The sequence below is a fragment of the Clupea harengus genome, chromosome 9 (assembly GCF_900700415.2).
Source record: "Clupea harengus chromosome 9, Ch_v2.0.2, whole genome shotgun sequence".
Lineage (NCBI taxonomy): Eukaryota > Metazoa > Chordata > Actinopteri > Clupeiformes > Clupeidae > Clupea > Clupea harengus.
Window position 1 is genome coordinate 9,991,136 of NC_045160.1, and position 20,223 is coordinate 10,011,358.

Sequence of the window (20,223 nt, forward strand, 5' to 3'; positions counted from 1 at the left end):
TGTGTGTGTGTGTGTGTGTGTGTGTGTGCTCTATGTTGATAATGGGGACTCCTTGTGTATGTGTATGTGTGTGTGTGTGTGTGCTCTTTGATGATAATGGGGTCTCCTTGTGTATGTGTGTGTGTGAGTGTGTGTGTGTGTGTGTGTGTGCTCTATGATGATAATGGGGACTCCTTGTGTATGTGTGTGTGTGTGTGTGTGTGTGTGTGTGTGTGTATGTGTGTGTGTGTGTGTGTGTGTGTGCTCTATGATGATAATGGGGACTCCTTGTGTATGTGTGTGTGTGTGTGTGTGTGTGTGTGTGTGTGTGTGTGTGTGTGTGTGTGTGTGTGTGTGTGCTCTATGTTGATAATGGGGACTCCTTGTGTATGTGTATGTGTGTGTGTGTGTGTGCTCTTTGATGATAATGGGGTCTCCTTGTGTATGTGTGTGTGTGAGTGTGTATGTGTGTATGTGTGTGTGTGTGTGTGTGTGTGTGTGTGTGTGTGTGTGTGTGTGTGCGTGTGTGCGTGTGTGTGTGTGCTCTATGTTGATAATGGGGACTCCTTGTGTATGTGTATGTGTGTGTGTGTGTGTGTGCTCTTTGATGATAATGGGGACTCCTTGTGTATGTGTATGTGTGTGTGTGTGTGTGTGTGTGCTCTATGTTGATAATGGGGACTCCTTGTGTATGTGTATGTGTGTGTGTGTGTGTGTGCTCTATGTTGATAATGGGGACTCCTTGTGTATGTGTATGTGTGTGTGTGTGTGTGTGCTCTTTGATGATAATGGGGACTCCTTGTGTATGTGTATGTGTGTGTGTGTGTGTGTGCTCTTTGATGATAATGGGGACTCCTTGTGTATGTGTATGTGTGTGTGTGTGTGTGTGCTCTTTGATGATAATGGGGACTCCTTGTCCAAAGTGGTCAGATGCTGCTGGGCTTTAGCATTAGTCCTTGATGCAGAGCATCCTGAGCTGTGATTGGCTGAAACAAGCTTCAGCTGTGCCTATATTTTCAGCTGCACGGGGAGACAACAGGACCTTATGTGACATCATCAGCCATCAGCCATCTTCCACTCCCACCCCTTTCTCTGCCTTTCTCTCCATCCCACTGTCTCTTCCTCTCTTCCTCTCCTCCTGCCTCCCTGTCCGTACTCCTTCATTAAATGGAATGGATGAAAGCCCCTTGAGCGATCTCATTGTAGAGGGCTTTTTCTCACCCCTCTCCCCTGTGTTTCTGACTGACGTCTAATGGAGAGAGCATGACAGTTCGTCGATGGCTGGCATTAAAAGGGCTTACCAGCTCTGTGTGGCTCGGAATCATTTACATTCCTCACAAGACACCTGTGACTGCCAGGCTATCTTACTGTACATCCCACTGATCTCAGACAGGTTCTTGTGAGGAGACACCTGTGACTGCCAGGCTATCTTACTGTACATCCCACTGATCTCAGACAGGTTCTCGTGAGGAGACACCTGTGACTGCCAGGCTATCTTACTGTACATCCCACTGATCTCAGACAGGTTCTCGTGAGGAGACGTGTGTCTGGCCTGCATGCCTTCGATGGAACACAATTAACACATGCGACCTTGGAAATGGAAATACCAGTGCATGCATTTTATCTTTTTGTTTCTGTCCTCACTTTGTGTTGATTCAATTGTTAAAATTAAAAAAATGAGACAAACCCTTCCACAAATACATACATTGTGGTATCCACTCATTCTAGATGGTTCCATTTTATCATTATTGTCAGACACTGGGAATGACTCCCTTTCCTCAAAGGTTTTTAAAAGGCACTCTGTTTGACCAACGTTACCCCTCTCTATGTCTTTCCCTCCCTGAATTCATCTCTGTTCTTTTTGTCAATCTTTTTGGAATTCTGTTATGTTGGCATGACATGACATACAGTTGCACAAAACGTCCGTTATCAGTTGGTAAACCACAGTAACAGCTCTCCCTCTGTCAGTCTTACTTTCCCTCATTCACTTTCTCTTGATTTCCTGACCTTCATTGCTCTGGTCACTCTCTCCTCCTGCGTTCTACCCCTGACCAAAGATAATGACCGATGATGTCTTTTCCCCTTGTTGGAGGTCTGAGAGGTGTATCCATGGTCTCTCTCTCTCACCCACTGTCTAATCCATTGTCTCTCTCTCTCTCACCCACTGTCTAATCCATGGTCTCTCTCTCTCTCTCACCCACTGTCTTCTGCTCTTGTGAAAGGCTGCCAGTCACCGCGGGAGTCTCCCGCCTTGGCACGGTTTAACTCCCCACTGCTAGTGACCGGCTCTTGGAAGAGAAACCGACTGGGTTCTTTCCTTCTAAATTTGGGCTGTGAAATGAAATCCATTTCATGGTCGAGTAGCAGTTTTAAGTCGGGCCTGTCCTGAACAAACTTAAATCTACCATGACATTGAAAAGCAGGAGATATTACGGATCTACCACAGAAATGAGTCAGTGGAGAGCCTGCCGTTATATCAGTGGTTACCATAACCTGACAAGAAATATAGCTCCGCTTAGCTGCACACTCCCGCCTGGAAGGCGTGAGATGAGGGCTGGCGCTTTCTCAGGGAAGAAAATGGAGAGCAGCAGAGTGTGTCATGAGAAAGGAGAAAGTCTCTGTGGATGCCTTAGTCCTCCAGCCAGGGGGAGCAGACCGCAGGAGTAGGGCTCCCACTCTGAGACCCACGCAGCACACTGCAGGACCTTCAGAAGGGTTAACAGTAGGGCTCAGGAACTCGTTCTCACTGGTCACATGTGGGTGGAGTAGTTTTTAGTGATATTTAGGGGATAATGATGGGTCTTAAGGTGAAGTCATTTTGAGTGATATTAAGGGGATAATGATGGGTCTTAAGGTGAAGTCAGTTTGAGAGATATTAAGGGGATGATGATTGGTCGTTTTGAGTGTTTTTTAAGCTTGACTGGTTACAAGTTACAATCCCAGGGAGCAAACACACTGTAATGTAAGTTGCTTTGGATAAAACCATCTAGGACATGTATATGTAGAAGGGATTTACACTATAATGATTTACGGACTACATTAATATGTATGCACGTCCTGAAAATAGACTCTCTCTCTCTCTCTCTCTCTCTCTCTCTGTCTGTCTATCTGCCACGGTGAGTCTTTAAGATATTAAATTCTGCTAGAGAGTTAACATTTCTGCTGATGTTAACTCATCAGCCATATGTGCGTTGAGCCATTTGGTGGCCTTGCTGGTGCTGTGATGGATGACATTGTTGATGTTAGCTGAAGGCAGGCGCTGCTGGGGTGTAGAGGCACATGGCCACAGAGCTGAGCTCATGAGGCCGAGGAAATCCCCCTCTCTCTGCAAGCACAGGAGAAATGGACAGGGACAAACACAGGCTGGCTGGCTGGCAGGAACAGCTTGTGGATTAGGAGTGTCGGGTTATCATTTGACTTGTTTTCATTTTTGGAAAGGCTGAGAAGCCTTAGATTAAACAATTCCAAGGTGCTGACAGTAAACTTGCGCAAATGTAGGCAGGCATTTGGAGTGTTGTCCAGTGCCACGTTTCTCAATCCATTTGGACATGTGGCTCCTGGGTTTCCTTGTTAATCTGAGACTTCAATGACAATTAGACTTTCCATCCATGCTGTGAAGATCTTTGAATATTCTGTGTGCCATCAAAGTGAGCTTATGTAAGCGCGTGTCACCCGGTGCATGTTTGTGAAACACCTTGCTCCCCGTAGCCACTGTTGAAATGTCTCCACCCCCACCAGTCCCCAACCCCCAACCCCCCCCCCCCCCCCCCTCTAGCCCAAGGCGAGGGGTCAGAGGGGCCTCCTGAGCTTCCAAAATAACACCGGCTATAATTAACCTCCCTCTGCTTTTCTACTGCAGACCTGCAAGGCTTCTGCTAATACACACACACACACACACACAGACACACACACACACATACACACACACACACACACACACACACACACACACACACACACACACACACACACACACACACACACACACACACACACACACACACACACACACACACACACACACACACACCACACACACACACACACACACACACACACAGGCACGCACACACAGACACACACACACACACAAGTTAGAAGATACACAGTTAGAACATACTCCAAGATGTATAGAACACAACCAGAGCAGTGTTCCTTTCATTAACTATTTATTTCATTATGATGAGATAATGAAAGTGTTATAATGAAAATGATCAAAATACATGACTGCTAATCAGGACACAGTTCTAAGACACAACAGTCTAATCAGGACACAAAATACTAAGGACATAACTTCCAACTGGGACACAATGCTAAGGACACAACAGCCAAGTAGGCTGCATTGTGGGCAGGACTTCCAATCAGGGCACAATGCTGAGGTCACAACAGCCAATTAGGCCACAATGCTGTGGACAGGACTTCCAATCAGGGCACAATGCTAAGGGCACGGCGGCTAACCAAGGCAAAACGAGTGTGTTCTGTAGAGGTGTGCAGTACCCGTATAGAACACCACCTCCAAATCTAATGGCAGTCTCTGTGTAGTTACCTCACCAAACACATTTCTTTATGTTCTCCCCTATGTTTATGTGAAGATTTCACTGAGATGTGGCCCAAGTTGAACTGTCAATCATCTGGGAACTCCTCCATATGTGTCTAAGTTGCTCCTCAATATCTTGAAATAGATCAGTCATTTCCTTAAGTGCTTTTTTGTGACTGGGATGTCAAATAGACAAAGCCAAACGCACAAATTTGCATTCACATGCAGCTATGCACCCATTCACATACTCTCTCTCTCTCTCTCTCTCTCTCTCTCTCTCACACACACACACACACACACACACACACACACACACACACACACACACATGGGTTTACACAAGGTCAGTAGTGCGTGAGGGGCTGGAGCACAGCCTCAGAGAAGAGATGGAGAAGAGATGGAGAAGAGATGGAGAAGAGATGGAGAAGAGATGGAGAAGAGGTGGAGGGACGCCCCTGGCCTCCACCTTTTGCGTGTGTGTTGCTGTGCTCACTGCTTTGTTTATTCATCTAGACTCCCTGTCAGTGACGTCTTTGGGATGTTAAGACACCCAATCCTCCATTAAGATTAGATGTGCTTGCGAAAGGACTGTTGTCTTTGTATCAAAACAGATGGGTAAACAATCAACAAGCGATTAGATTCCACAGACAAGAGGGGAGGGGGGGGGGGGGGGGGGAGGCAGTGGAGAGATAACATGGGAAAGAGAAGAGAAATGATGAAGATGAAGAATGAATGGAGAGAGTGCAAGGAAGAGAAGAGAAAGAATGGAGAAAAAAAGATGAATATTGAAAAGAGATGTAAAAAAGAGTTAAGTTGAATAGAGAGGAGACAGGAAAGTAGATAAAGGACAGGAAAAAAACAGGGCAAGAAGGATGAAAGGATTCTGTTTTGAAGGCATGTTATCGTTCATTAGGAGGAATATAATTTTTTAACAGGTTATAACAACTTTATAAATCTTCCAATACATGATATATGTTTTTGCTGAAAGGATGGAACTCTTAAATGCCACCCAGTAATCCATCACACAGTTCAGAGTTTATAACACGCTTATTATAAAACTGCTTGGAAAAGAGAAACTAGCAGACCTATTGCAAAAATGCTTGGAGAATAGAAACTAGCAGACTTATTGTAAAAATGCTTGGAGAATAGAAACTAGCAGAGTTATTGTAAAGCTGCTTGGAAAAGAGAAACTAGCAGACTTATTGTAAAATGCTTGGAAAAGAGAAATTAGCAGACTTATTGTAAAGCTGCTTGGAAAAGAGAAATTAATAGACTTATTGTAAAAATGCTTGGAAAAGAGAAACTAGCAGACTTATTGTAAAAATGCTTGGAGAATAGAAACTAGCAGACTTATTGTAAAAAATGTTCGGAAAAGAGAAACTAGCAGACTTATTGTAAAAATGCTTGGAAAAGAGATAGGTGACTGCTGCCTGGAAAAGAGAGAGGTGACTGCTGGCTTGTTCTTGTTGGTGGCCCAGAGAGTTTAGCTGACTGCCTCTCTGTTTGTGGAAGTTTTTGTCAGTGAGCCTGTTTGTGTGCGGATATCTGTTGAATTTCAGTATTTATAAAACTCTTACATATATAAAGACTCAACGTTAGGAAGTATAATCGAAAAGGACCTTGCTCCTGAAATGCTTGAAATTATGGATGAAATAATTGTCTAAGAGCCATACTTATTACACTTATACTCTTACTTATTACACATAAAAAAACATGTGCAGAGACACAAGAGCTATTTCAACTGTCCAGAGTGCTTTTGGGGTAATAATAATAATAATAATAATAATTCATTTGATTTGTAACGCACTCTTCATTCAAAAGAATGCCAATAGACAGTGGGTGCCGGACTCCTGGAGAGATAGAGATAGAGAGAGAGAGAGAAAGAGAGAGTATGAGGTGTGAGGCAAGGTGGAAAGGGGTCAGGAGAGAAATCTGTTGTGCCAGAAAAAGAGGAAGATGGAGTCTTTTTGGTTTAAAGTGGAACAATTGACATGAATCATATCAATGCACCAAGGAGGAAAGATGGTGTGTGTGTCTACAGAATGCATTAATGTGTGTGTGTGTGTGTGTGTGTGTGTGTGTGTGTGTGTGTGTGTGTGTGTGTGTGTGTGTGTGTGTGTGTGTGTGTGTGTGTGTGTGTGTGTGTGTGTGTGTCAACTGTTGTCTCTCTGGGCTGACAGTAGCAGCTGCTATGCTGTGTATGTCGCTGAAAGTGAGAGGATGGGATGACAGTGCCAACGAACACACACACACACACACACACACACACACACACACACACACACACACACACACACACACACACACACACACACACACACAATATTGACCATAACTAAAGCCCAGATATGTCCATATATGCAACATAAATATGGCAGGCTTTGTCATTTTTAGACAGATGGTGTACCCCCCCCCCCCCCCCCCCCACACACACACACACACACACAAAACTACAAACATGCAAATTCTCATTCATTTCCTCAGGGAAGCGCAAGTTACCATGGATTCATAATATAATGCACAACAGCAAAAAGACTATGCGACATGAATTGAATCGCACATTTTCCCAAGTTGCCATTCCCATCGTCACACATGGTGCTGTAGTAACAGGGGCTCCCCGGCCTGACAGCACGCTCATACCCACAGATCAGCGGAGGCCTGCCAACATTATGCTCCTGCTAGTTAGCACATCTATTCATCAGGCCAAATGAGTGCTCTGCCATCACTGGTGTTATAACACACCACAAACACACATTAGCACATACAGACTGATGCACCTACTCACATTAGCACATACACACAGATGCACATACACACCACAAACACACATTAGCACAAACACACAGATGCACCTACACACCCCAAACACACATTAGCACAAACACACAAACACACATACACACATTAGCACAAACACACATTAGCACATACACACAGATGCACCAACACACCCCAAACACACATTAACACAAACACACATTAACACATACACACATTAGCACATACACACATGTGCATGTGCAATGCGTCATCATACACACATGCACACAATAAGGTCCGGCACGAGCCCAAACAGCTTTCTATTGTGCAGTATGTACACAATACACCTAGCACATGCACAATCAGAATGAAGCGTCACTGTATGCACCAAACAGCAGCAGCAGCAGCAGCAATAATGTGTCCTCATTCTCCTCTTTATTTACAATGTGTTCCACAAATCCTCTCTCATAATCAGTAAACCGTTTCACAAAACCACACTCAGCAGGTCAGGCAACTGCGGATTTCTGACGAACTGGCAAAGTTGGCAAACACGGTGTGACATTGACAATTGCTTCTTGTGCCTCCCGAGAGGACCTTGGGTGATTCAGTGGCGGTGGGTGGCACCCCGCTGGGTCCTGCGTGGTGTTGACGTTGATGCGCGTGCATGCAGACGTGGGCGTTTGTGGAGGTTGGAGCCACAGACCTGGCACACAGTGGCCTCCTGCATGTGCCCGTGAGTGTGATTTGGCAGGCCTGCCGAGCGTTGGCAGAGCTGACCCTGGGCCTCTCCTGTCGTTTGTGGGATTGTCCAAAAGGGCAGATTTTAATCTGGATTACACTCCGCCTCCTGCAATCTCACTGCTGCTGCTGCACTCTCTGCTGCTCTCTTGCAGCCGCAGCCTCAGCACCGCAGTGAAAGCCCTTAAAGGGCCCTGCTGAACCGCTTGCACCTCCGCTGGGGGAGTAAAAGCCCTTAAAGGGCCCTGCTGAACCGATTGCACCTCCACTGGGGATTTGATGTGGATTTTCTTCTATTCCAGGTGGTGGAGGGCAATCCTGATTTGAAGTTATTTCACTCCTGCAGTGATTTGTGTGGGTGTTGTGCTTTCATTTCTTATTGACACTTTAAAGAAAACTCCTGTCAATCATAGGGCTATATTGATTTGTTGATTAACCGACATGAATCAGAGGCTGCATGAAGGGAACACATGACCTGATTCACACTAAAGCAGCAACACCAACCTTATTCACTCCTGAGTCACACTAGAGTTTTTAACACCAACCTTATTCACTCCTGATTCACACTAGAGTTTTTAACACCAACCTTATTCACGCCTGATTCACACTAGAATTGCGACATGAAGGAGGTTTTCCATACCCGAGCAAACCAACACACAAAGGTTCCAATTGAATGTGTCCAGACAGCATATGGATGTGGATGTAATTGCACGTTAAACAGCATGAATGTGTACACATGTAATGCACATATAGACATTTACATTCCATTTAGTCATTTAGCAGACGCTTATCCAAAGCGACTTACAATGTATACACATTTTACATTTACACTGATGGCACATCAGGAGCAATTAGGGGTTCAGTGCCTTGCTCAAGGACACTTCGACAGGGAATCGAACTAGCAACCTTCTGATTACTAAACGAGTTCTTTACCTCCTGTACCACTGCCGCCCTATAGACTATGAAATGAGAGCAGTTTCAACTAAGGCAGTTTGCAGCAGCAGCAGATGGGATGACACAGTGTATTAGTGTGAGACAACAGGACGACTGAGAGGGACGGGTGCTCTCTCTCTCTCTCTCTCACACACACACACACACACACACACACACAGACACACACACTTATCTGGAGACACTGGTGTGAATCGGGACAAGAGTTTAATCCTAACTGATCTCCAGACTGGTAGGAATAAGACAATAAAGGGCCAAGCAGGCAAACAGAGAGACTATGACCTTTACAGCGCAATCCATATTACACAATACCTTAAAACATGCAAACCACCTACTCACACACACACAGACACACAGACAGACACACACACACACACACACACACACACACACACACACACACAGACACACAGACACACACACACACACAGACACACACACACACGCACACAGAGACACACAGACACACACACACACAGACACACACACACACACACACAGACACACACACACACACACACACATGCAAACTCTTACACACTCAAATATATGCTCATATGCATCTCCCACAGATACACAGAGAGACTTTCTTATTATTGACATCTATCCTTCTTAGCAAACGCATGCAAAACAGCCACTGAATTTAGAATAAGTCAGATATCTGCTTCAGCCTTCTCTTCCCATAGCCTTAGTTATGCACTGAGAACAATGCATTGATAACTGGCGGTCAGTGAGTTCACTCATTCACAAGCACCCGCGCATATGTGTGTGTGTGTGTGTGTGTGTGTGTGTGTATGTGTGTGTGTGTGTGTGTGTGTGTGTGTGTGTGTGTGTGTGTGTGTGTGTGTGTAGGAGGTATGCCTGGTGAGAATGAGGTGGCACTGTTCCTGGCAGAGAAACATGGGACAGAAGGGTCTTAACCATTCCCAGCCCATGTCCTCTGCTAGTGTACTGTGTGTGTGCATGCGTGTGCGCATGCGTGCGTGCACACATGTGTGTTTTCGTTTCTGGTTGGATGTTTGCGTGCTTGCGTGCTTGCGTGCTTGCGTGCTTGCGTGCGTGCGTGTGTGCGTTCTTGCGTGCGTTCTTGCGTGCGTTCTTGCGTGCGTTCTTGCGTGCGTGCACAAATGTGTGTTTTCGTTTCTGGTTGGATGTGTGCGTGCTTGCATGCTTGTGTGTTTGTGTGGGTGCGTGTGTTTTCGTTTCTGGTTGGATGTGTGAGTGTGTGTATGTAATGTATGTTGGATGTGTGAGTGTGTGTAATATAATGTATGTTGGATGTGTGAGTGTGTGTATGTAATGTATGTTGCCATGTGTGAGTGTGTGTAATATAATGTATGTTAGATGTGTGAGTGTGTGTATGTAATGGATGTTGGATGTGTGAGTGTGTGTATGTAATGTATGTTGGATGTGCGAGTGTGTGAGTGTGTGTATGTTGAATGTGTGTCAGCTTGGAGTGGCAAATGGCTGAACCCTTGAAAGGAAAGAAATACATTCATCATAGTATATTGTTGCAGTGCACAAAACACACACACACACACACACACACACACACACACAAACACACATGCACATACACAGAGAGAGACAGAGAGGGAGAGAGGGAGTAGAAACATGCATACAGACACATCAGATAAATCAAGTGACGAAAAATGGTGCATTTCTCTCAGAGAATGGAAATCTTAATTAAGGCAGACAAACCTCTCTTTCTCTCTCTCCCCCTCTCTCTCTCTCTCTCTCTCTCTCTCTCCCTCTCCCTCTCTCTCCCTCTCTCTCTCCCTCTCTCTCTCTCTCTCTCTCTCTCTCTCTCCTCTCTCTCTCTCTCTCTCTCTCTCTCTCTTGCTAGCGCTGCTGCTATTAATAGCCCAGCCTTAACTGGGCAGTGCTGGCAGACTGCAGAGAGGGATAAGCTGTGCAGCAGGTTGTAAGTGACTGTCCCTGCTTTACCCTGAATGCTGCCACTGCTGCTTGGTGCTCTCATAGGGTAGACAACCTGTTAGTGAGTCCCTATGGCCACAGGGCCATGAAGTGGCGAGGCTGCAGGTCCTTATTAAAGATAGTCTTCACGACACACACACACACACACACACACACACACACACACACACACACACACGTACTCACTCATACACAATCTCATACACTCTCCTCTCGCCTCTCTGCCCCTCTGTTGTTGCCATGGTAACAAGCAGAGGAAGAGAAGAGTTTCAGTGAGATGGAGAGAGGCAAGAAGAAGAGGAGGGAGGGAGGGAGAGAGAGAGAGATTGGGGGGTTGTGTGTAAGAGACCCAATCAGCCTCCTGTGATAATGCAGCAGTGCACCCCTGGATGTCTTCTGAATGATCCCCCATGTGCTCATGTACAGAAGCACAAATGCAGCTGCAGCTCCCGCCTTTGTTTGTGAAGTATGGCATCCCAGCCTCTTGAATCCTAGCTTTCAACGGATGTGAATTGAGCAGCTAATCGCTGGTAATTGAGGCTGTAGGTGACACTGTCAACAGTAAAGCCCAGCGCATCATGGCTGCTATGCATGAGTGAACCCTAAACAGTACGCTAGGGGCAATCCACACGCTTCCCGTTTAGCGCCGAAGCTTTTATGGAATCTCTTCCCATGTGAGGGGACACCGTTACAGGTATTCATTTGGGTGACGAATACACACACACACACACAGTGTTATTTCTGGATGAAGAGACTGCATTTCAGGTTCACATTCTACTAACTAGGAGCTGTGATCAACGCACTAAAAGAATACTGATCTTTTGAAGCATGTTTCGTAGCCTGTTTGTGGTTGAACAGAGAGAGAGAGAGAGAGAGAGAGAGAGAGAGAGTAGAATATCAGGGATGAAAGAGAAACGCACGTGCACAGGAAAGAGTGGAATCCTGGGATAAAAGAGGGAGAGAATAGGAGTGGGATGAGAGAGAGAGTGAGTGAGTGAGAGAGGGAGAGAGAGAGAGAGAGAGAGTAGATGCACAGGGATGAGAGAGAGAAGGGATTGATGGGAGAGAGAAGGAGTTGGAGGGGGTTGGGACATAGATAATCTAAATCTATTCCATGGCATTAAAAAACTCCTAATGCAAGAATCCCTCTATTGGCCCTAGTGCAGATTAAAGGTTGTGGGTTTGCGTGTGAAAGCCATTATATAATTCATTCTCTCTCATGAGATTTTCTCTCTTTTTTCAATGCAGTTTTTTTCCTCTCCGCATTTTTTTTTAATTCAAGGTAAATCTCTACTTCATTTGGTCTCTCACTCTATGTGCGTGTGTGTGTGTGCGTGTGTGTGTGTGTGTGGGGGGGGGGGGGGGGGGTGTCAGAGGGATTGTGTTCCTCCCCTTACTCAGACACTAATTCTTCTTAAACATTAATTTGGCAGTTTGCTCTTCTCTTCTCCTCTCTCCCTCTCTCTCTCCAGCCGGTCTGATATGTCAGTCACAGGCTGGAGCTGCTTGATAATTGCATGCTTGTGAGCGCCTCTGTTTTGGCACAGTGAATTTCGATACTATTGTAAATACTCAGGGCTGGGTAGTGTAAGCGCATTATCTAAGTCAAAACAAGGACAAAAGCATTATTTTTCCCCTCTTTTTCTTTTTCTCCTTTACTTTGATTTGGTCATCCACCCATTCCTACCCTGAAGATTACAGGTGTTTGTGCTCTTCATCTGGGCATCATCTGTGACCTCTGCACTTGATGGGAGATGCAGGCAGAGATTGCGACTGACTTTGGTCAAGATTAAAAATCCCCCCCCCCCAACACACTCCCTTCCCACCCCCTGAGCACCACCAGCAGCAGTGCCAAGTCCACAGCCCTCCCAGTAGTCCCCATAGCTGCAGCTTGCACTGTTGATAAATCCATTCAGATTGGTGGATTAAAGGCAACACAGCCCTAAATCGCATCAAATATTTATTTGGCGTGACACCTTTCCCTTTCCCCATGCCCTGTGAGTGGCTCTCAGGCAGCGCTTTGTGCGGTCGCTATGACCAGCATCCAGCTTTTTATCCAAATATTACTTTCCTCAATCAAAACTAATGTATCTATTCTCTCACATACATGGCAAAAGCCTGCGTTTTTTTGGCAAATTACTTTCATTTTATATATCAGAACATGCATGAATGACTTATTTGTTCTGTTCCTCACATATCATACGGGAGCTGCAGTGGTACATTATTCTGAGACAAGTTGTCTTTGGCAGGTCATGTATAGTCAGAACAGACATGTTTAATGGGTGTGGCAGTATTGCCACAGTACGAACACGGCTTAAGAATGTAGAAAAGTGAAAATATGGGAATGGGGTCAAAATGTTAAGTGCTTCAGGCTGAGGGTTTGCCTGTCTAGAGTGGAGCTGCTGGGAGTCTGCTTTAAATATAAATGAGAAATGTAGGGAAGTAAATATGAGGCATGGATGGGTGCACCGGGGCGGGGTGGGTGTGGGGGGCAGGGGGGCTGTTTGGAGGGGAGAAAGAGAAAGGGAGAGGTAAGTGGTAAGTGGAGCTCTACTCTCTTAAAAATAGACAAAAGTAGTTACAAAAAGACAAACTTCTTGTGCTCTAAAAATAGAACAGACAATGTCTCGTTCTCATGCTTGCGAGTCTAACTGACGCACACACACACACTTTCATATTCATTCTCTCTGTCTGTACAAAAAATGAAATCAAAACAAAACGATATGATCCCAAATTCTCTGTGTCACTAAAAACACGCATGTATTGGAGGTTTTGAAACACTCCAGGGTGTTAATGTAAAAGTCGTGTCCATTCACATACTGTGACAATGTCTTCCTCTTTCTGTGTAACGCATACAGAAATAGCTTAGAAGGTGCTCATGCTCATCTGTTGCTATGGTGAGCAGAGGAGATGTCATGCCTGAGACCACTCGGTACTAAATGAATGAGTGAATCATCCGTCGGTGCCGTGCCGTGCCGTGCCGTGCCGCGCCGCGCCGCGCCGTGCCGTACTGCCAGTGAGGGTTATCATGTTAAAAGGGTTTATTGGCATGGAAGCCGCTAGAAGTAGCAAGACAAAGCAATGATGATCAAAAGAAAAGGTCTGAGAAAATGAAAAAGCAAGAGCATGTCTTTCTTTATTAGAATGGAAAGGCTCAGTCTTAAATTGCTGTTTCCTCTGTATGCATACTGTGGCCATTTTACAAGCCATCATTTCTCTACTACATGGAACCTTAAAATGCATAATTAATATCTCGTCATATCTCTGCTCTTCTACTCCCATCCAATTTCCTTCTTTTCTTCTTTCATATCTCTGCCTGTCCTCTGTTTTTCTTTCTCTCTCTCTCTCTCTCTCTCTCTCTCTCTCTATCTCTTTGTCTCCCTCTCTACTCTTGCTTATTGTCTGTCTCCCCTTTCCCCTACTTCAGGATCCTGCTGACAGTGGTGGTTATCTTCAGGATCCTGATCGTGGCCATCGTTGGGGAGACCGTGTACGAGGATGAGCAGACCATGTTCATCTGCAACACCATGCAGCCCGGGTGCAACCAGGCGTGCTACGACAAGGCCTTCCCCATCTCACACATCCGCTACTGGGTGTTCCAGATCATCCTGGTGTGCACGCCCAGCCTGTGCTTCATCACCTACTCTGTGCACCAGTCGGCCAAGCAGCGCGAGCGCCGCTACTCCTTCCTCTACCCGATGCTGGAGCGGGACTACGGCCGGGACGGGGCGCGTAGGTTGCGCAACATCAACGGGATCCTGGTGCAGCACCCAGATGGAGGAGGGGGTGGAAAGGAGGAGCCAGACTGCCTGGAGGTGAAGGAGATCCCCAACGCGCCGCGGGGGCTGACGCAGAGCAAGAGCTCCAAGGTGCGCCGGCAGGAGGGCATCTCACGCTTCTACATCATCCAGGTGGTGTTCCGCAACGCACTGGAGATCGGCTTCTTGGCCGGCCAGTACTTCCTGTACGGTTTCAGCGTGCCGGGCATCTTCGAGTGTGACCGGTACCCCTGCCTGAAGGAGGTGGAGTGCTACGTGTCACGGCCCACTGAGAAGACAGTCTTCCTGGTGTTCATGTTTGCGGTGAGTGGGCATCTGCGTGATCCTCAACCTGGCCGAGCTCAACCACCTCGGCTGGCGCAAGATCAAGGCGGCCATTAGGGGCGTGCAGGCGCGCCGCAAGTCCATCTGTGAGGTCCGCAAGAAGGACATGTCCCACCTCTCACAGCCGCCCAACATGGGCAGGACTCAGTCCAGCGAGTCGGCCTACGTCTGAGCCCCCTGCCTGGGGCTCCTCAGGAGGGGTCACGGATGCAGCAGAATGAATGGGTGGATGGGCGAAAGGAATGAAGGAATGTAAAATGGACAAAGATGGAAGAAAACTGCTTGAGCCTTGGCAGAGATTGTCTGTGTCACAGAGGAAGGTAGATGGAAGGGCAGTGAGCTGTGAAATGCCTTTTTTCCTAAGATGGTGAGACTGGCACAGGTTGGCACCACCAGGCGTGGGCACAGGTTGGCACCACCAGGCGCTGGCGTTGATTGGATCCATCATGCACAGTGTGTCAGACAGAGGCTATGGCAGCCCGGAGGAGCCATTTCAGCATTTCTCCCATTTCCAGCATTAAAGTGGAGGATGAATAAACAAGAGAGAGAGAGAGAGAGAGAGAGAGCGATGAAGAGAGGGAAGGAGAAGGAGGTGTTGTATTTATTTATTTCCCAGAGAATGGGGCCCTGGATAGCCTCAGCGTCATAAACGGGAAGAACAGGAGGATGGGGGAGCGGAAAGGCTGTCTGTGGGAGCTGATAGACGTCCGTTTCACAAAGCTGCTTGACAGGAACAACGGGCTAACGCCACGGCCTTCTCTCCCCTCCTCTCTCTTCCTCGTTCCCCTCCTCTCAACCACTCCTCCTTCATCCACAAGAGAGAAAGAGAGAGAGAGGAGGTTGGGGGAGGGGACAGGAGTATGGACAGGATAGAACAGGACACTGTCCAAGTCCAGTGTTGCTGTTATGGTGCTTGGCCAGAAGAAAAACACTGTTTGGGTTATGTCTCCTGGCGATGACTTGTATTATCACAAACAAGAGTGGGAGATATATACACCCTTAACAGGCTCTTCTTTTCTGGCATCTATTCCACTCACCACGTGTTTGACAACACCATGGGCAAACAAAGTCCCTTTTCTTTCATTCGTTTCTTTTGTTTCTGAACTCATCATTTCTTTCTGAAGACTCTGAACAGACATCTTGAAATGGCACAAAGAACTTTACCTCAGCACAAGTCGAGCTCCTCTAGTGCAGTCCGGCTATCTGTCTAACTGTGCATTCCTTCCTCTTGTACTGCGAATGAATATATTTGTGTGAGAGCGTGTGCTTTTCTCTCTGTGTGAGTATGGGCTAAATTTGTGGACATGTCTGTGTCAGAGAGACATTTCCAAAAATACATCAGAGGTTATAAAAAGTTTATCGAACACTCAGTTTTCTTTTTTTTTTTTGTGATGGTGCCATCCTTTGAAATGACCATAACGTTGAAAATTATCATGTCAGATTTAGACACAAGAACATAGATTAATTTACCTGTTAAGACTTTAAGTAAAAGATCAAGATATGTGTGTGGACTCATAGATTTTCAGTTTTTCAGTATAAAACTATTCTTTTTGTTAAAGAAAGCTCTCGTTTTTTAAACTTACCTTTTTTTTTAATACACCATCATTTTTGCTTTGTTTTTTTAAAGGAATAATAGGATATTTTCTTTTTTAAATGACACTACTTATTAAAATGGAAGACTTGTGTTTATCAAGAACGGTTGCTGAGAAGGGGGATTGACCCTGTTTTTTTTTTTTTCTTTAAAAAAAAAAACGAACCTTCTAGTTTGCATTTGTGTATGTCGATCCGCATGCCTTTAAGTGAAAAGGAAAAATAATGCGAAAGGTAAATGTATGTTGCACCTTCATTCGTGTGGAGATGTGTGGGGAGGAGCCGGCAGCAGCAGCTCTAGCAGGAAAGGCTTAGTGACACCAGCAATAAACACCTCCACTAGCATGCAGCTTATAAGGTAATATTTAGGGGCCTTTTCTGCAATAAATATGGGAAGTGACTCACACATGTGCGTTCTGTTCAGGGGACCCTTGTGGAACACCTCCTTCTGACCAGAGCAGAGTATGTGGCCATTTGTGATGAAGGGGGCTGGGGGACACCTGTGTACTCTTGAGAGGTTGGGTCTGTTTGTTGTGCAGTGCTGTGCTAATCTCTTGTCACTGAAAGCTACAGGGTAGACCACAGTAGTGGAGCTGCTGTTAGTGTCATTAGAGAGCACTGAAGCCATTGCACAGACGGAGGCTATGCACCACAGCAAATCAATTCCTTGTGCCTCTTTATTTCCTGTTTGTCTGCAAGGAGTGAGCATGGGCCTGTCATGTTGACATCTTAAACGTATATGAGTGTGTACGAATGAGTTCTTCAAAGGAGAGCCCTCACCAGGACTGCACAGCAACATCCCAGCCACACTCACCTGTGCATACCCTTAGACATTCATCACAAACCAGCGGTCATGGATCAAAGAACAAGAGAGAATGAGAGGAGAGGAGAAAGGGTCTGGTTCCTCATCTTCATTCAGCCTGTTCTATGGGCTCTAGGCATTAAGCTGCTCTGTTTAGGTTTAGGGTGACAGGTGCTGCGCCCCAGAGTCAGGAGATGAGGCGTGGCAAACCCAAAGGTGCTGGAAGCAGCCTCTCCGGAGGGATCACTTTCCACTCTGGAGAGTGAAGCTCATGTGAATGGACACTAGGAGCAATGGAGAAGGAAGGTCAAAGTACAGGTAGTGAAGCTCTCCCTCCGTAGCGCTTCATTAGGAGAGTCTTTATCAGCATTCAGATTCACTGACGGCTGAATCAGTCTGCCGTTTACATGTGCTGGTCTCCCTTGAAGGTCAGAGAGCTGGCCTCTTTGGAGCGTTCTTAGAGTTGAGAGTGGAAGAGATTGACAAGAAGTTTAAAATACACAATTCACGTGCTGCTGTTGATTCCATTTTTACTTTGACTGGGCCGATTCAATCCACGTCAAGGGCTTAACAGTAACCTTCAGGCAGTCAGAACACCCATTCTAGAAACAATATCCAATAATATATGACCCTGGCCATCTAAGGAGTATATTGTCTACCTAGTCTACCTCTCTTTCTCTCAGTTACTCCATCTGTTTTCTCTGCCTGTTCTGGTCTTATCTCGAAAGGAAGGCTGTCACTTCCCATGGTCAGTACATCTCTATAGGCTAGAACTAGTATACTGTTCCTCCCTGCACTATTTCCCAACCTGTTCTTGTCTGTAAGTTGTTTTTTAAATTGATGTGGAGTTTTTGCTTTTTTTTTTATTATGTTCCTCTTGACTTGTGGGTTCATTACTTTGTTGTGCATTTCTTTTTTGTACAGTACTGTAATTGCAAGATGTAATACGAAGGTAATGGGGACCTGTGTTGCAGGGCACTTAAGGAAGTTTGAAATGAGTATCCTAGGGAGACATTCAAAATGTTCTCTCCCTTGCCAAAGTAATATGCAACTTAAGAGTATGTACTTGGGGGTTTCAAAGATTGTGTTGGTACGCTAACTGCATGTACAGTTAAATGGTTGGAATAAGCATGATTTTTATATAACTTACTTTTCATTTTTGTAAATCTAGCTCCTACATAATTTACATAAAAAACTTGTAGCTTCTACCTAAATGAACACTAAGAACTGTTTGATGACTGTAGCCACGAACTATCACCCACACATCAGACAGTATTTAAAGAACATCCAGTAAACTTTTGTGCATATGATAGGGCTTTAAACCTCACCAATCCGAAACTGAATAGACTGCTGTGATAGGCCAAGCACAAAGATCAACAGTCTGGGCTCTTAATTCAGTATGTCCATGCAGGTTAATCCATCATCTGACATGTATGTTTGATTGGACCTTTTCTCTTGTTGTGTCTGTGTAAGGGTTCAGGTTAAAGTTATGAACAAAATCAGGGTATCAACACTCTAAAATGATTCCACGAACAAGAAAGGCACAACATAGCGAACTTATGGCAAAAACTAACGTTGTGAGATGCAAGCCATTTTTCACTTAAAGTAAAACTGTGGACTGTTATTTACTCTTTTAAAATGACTGAGATTCATTTGGGTTTTAGTGCTACTTTAAGTCAACTTTTCTATCATATACTGAAGGTTTGCAAATCATATTTAATGACCCTGAAAAAAAAAACTAAAATCCATCCTTATTGGACACTGTACTTTATCTCAGGAAGTTTAAGCTACATTTTGGAAAAATAAATCAATTCTTTTTTGTACTTTTAGAGAGTTTGTACATTTGGAAACCTGCCCTTTTTATACAGAGGAGTAAAACAACACTTCCAACAAAATTTACTAGATCCATTTCTGCCACCTTCCTCAGAGAGGTTTCACGGCTGAGGGTGAACTATGCTTTTGAGGTTTTTTGAAATATGACATAATTCTCTGAGCTGCACTTGGACCTGGTGACCCTTGGGCATCATACGCTCATGCTAGGACACAAACACACATCCTTAAGAGTCCCACATACTAGGCAGTCATGCAGAAGAGTTCCCCACTAATCACGCCTTACAACGGCGCCTCCTGGTAATCCCCAACCACTGGCCAGCAGCCCTGTCCTATGATGGGCCCTCTGCTCTATTTTGCCAGCCCCTGCCAAGATACGGCATTGCTCGAGCGACACCAACACAGTGTGCATTGTCCTCCGCTTCAGGGCCATTCTTACAGGACACCTGGACAGACACCTGGACAGACACCTGGCAGATGAGGCAGTCAGACATTGTAAGCGTATTGAGTGAGAGTGAGGATGGGAGTGAGAATATCCATAACCTGTGCTAATCACTCATGTGCCAGATCAGGTCAGCCACTACTGCACAGCACGGGGAGCTCCTGTGGCAGTGGGGGTGTAAGCAAGGACTCGCTGCAGGCACAGGCACAGGCACAGGCACAGGCACAGGCACAGGCACACAAAAGCACTCACCCATCCTACTCCATAAAGTCAGGTCACTTGCTAATTCAAGGGCAATGAATCAGAGGTATTCAGGTGTCCACTTCACACACAGACCGGTCTGAGTGCACAATGCTAGGCACTCATAGACTGCTTGTAAAGCCCAGGGTCTTCTTCCCTAAAGGGCTGACTCATAGTCCACTCATAGTCTACTCAGAGCTCACTCAAGGTCACTCAAGGTCACAGTCTGTTCAATCAGGGTCTTTTGAAAACGAGTTTGAACTGCCACGCACAGTAATCAGAACATTGTATGGACACTTTTGTACAATTGACT

General features: G+C 45.7%; 1 pseudogene; it reads left to right on the forward strand.

Annotated features, from left to right (window-relative positions):
* LOC105901416 overlaps window positions 1-15,547 on the forward strand; it is a 17,542-nt pseudogene extending 1,995 nt beyond the window's left edge.
* Window positions 15,548-20,223: the final 4,676 nt, after the last annotated feature.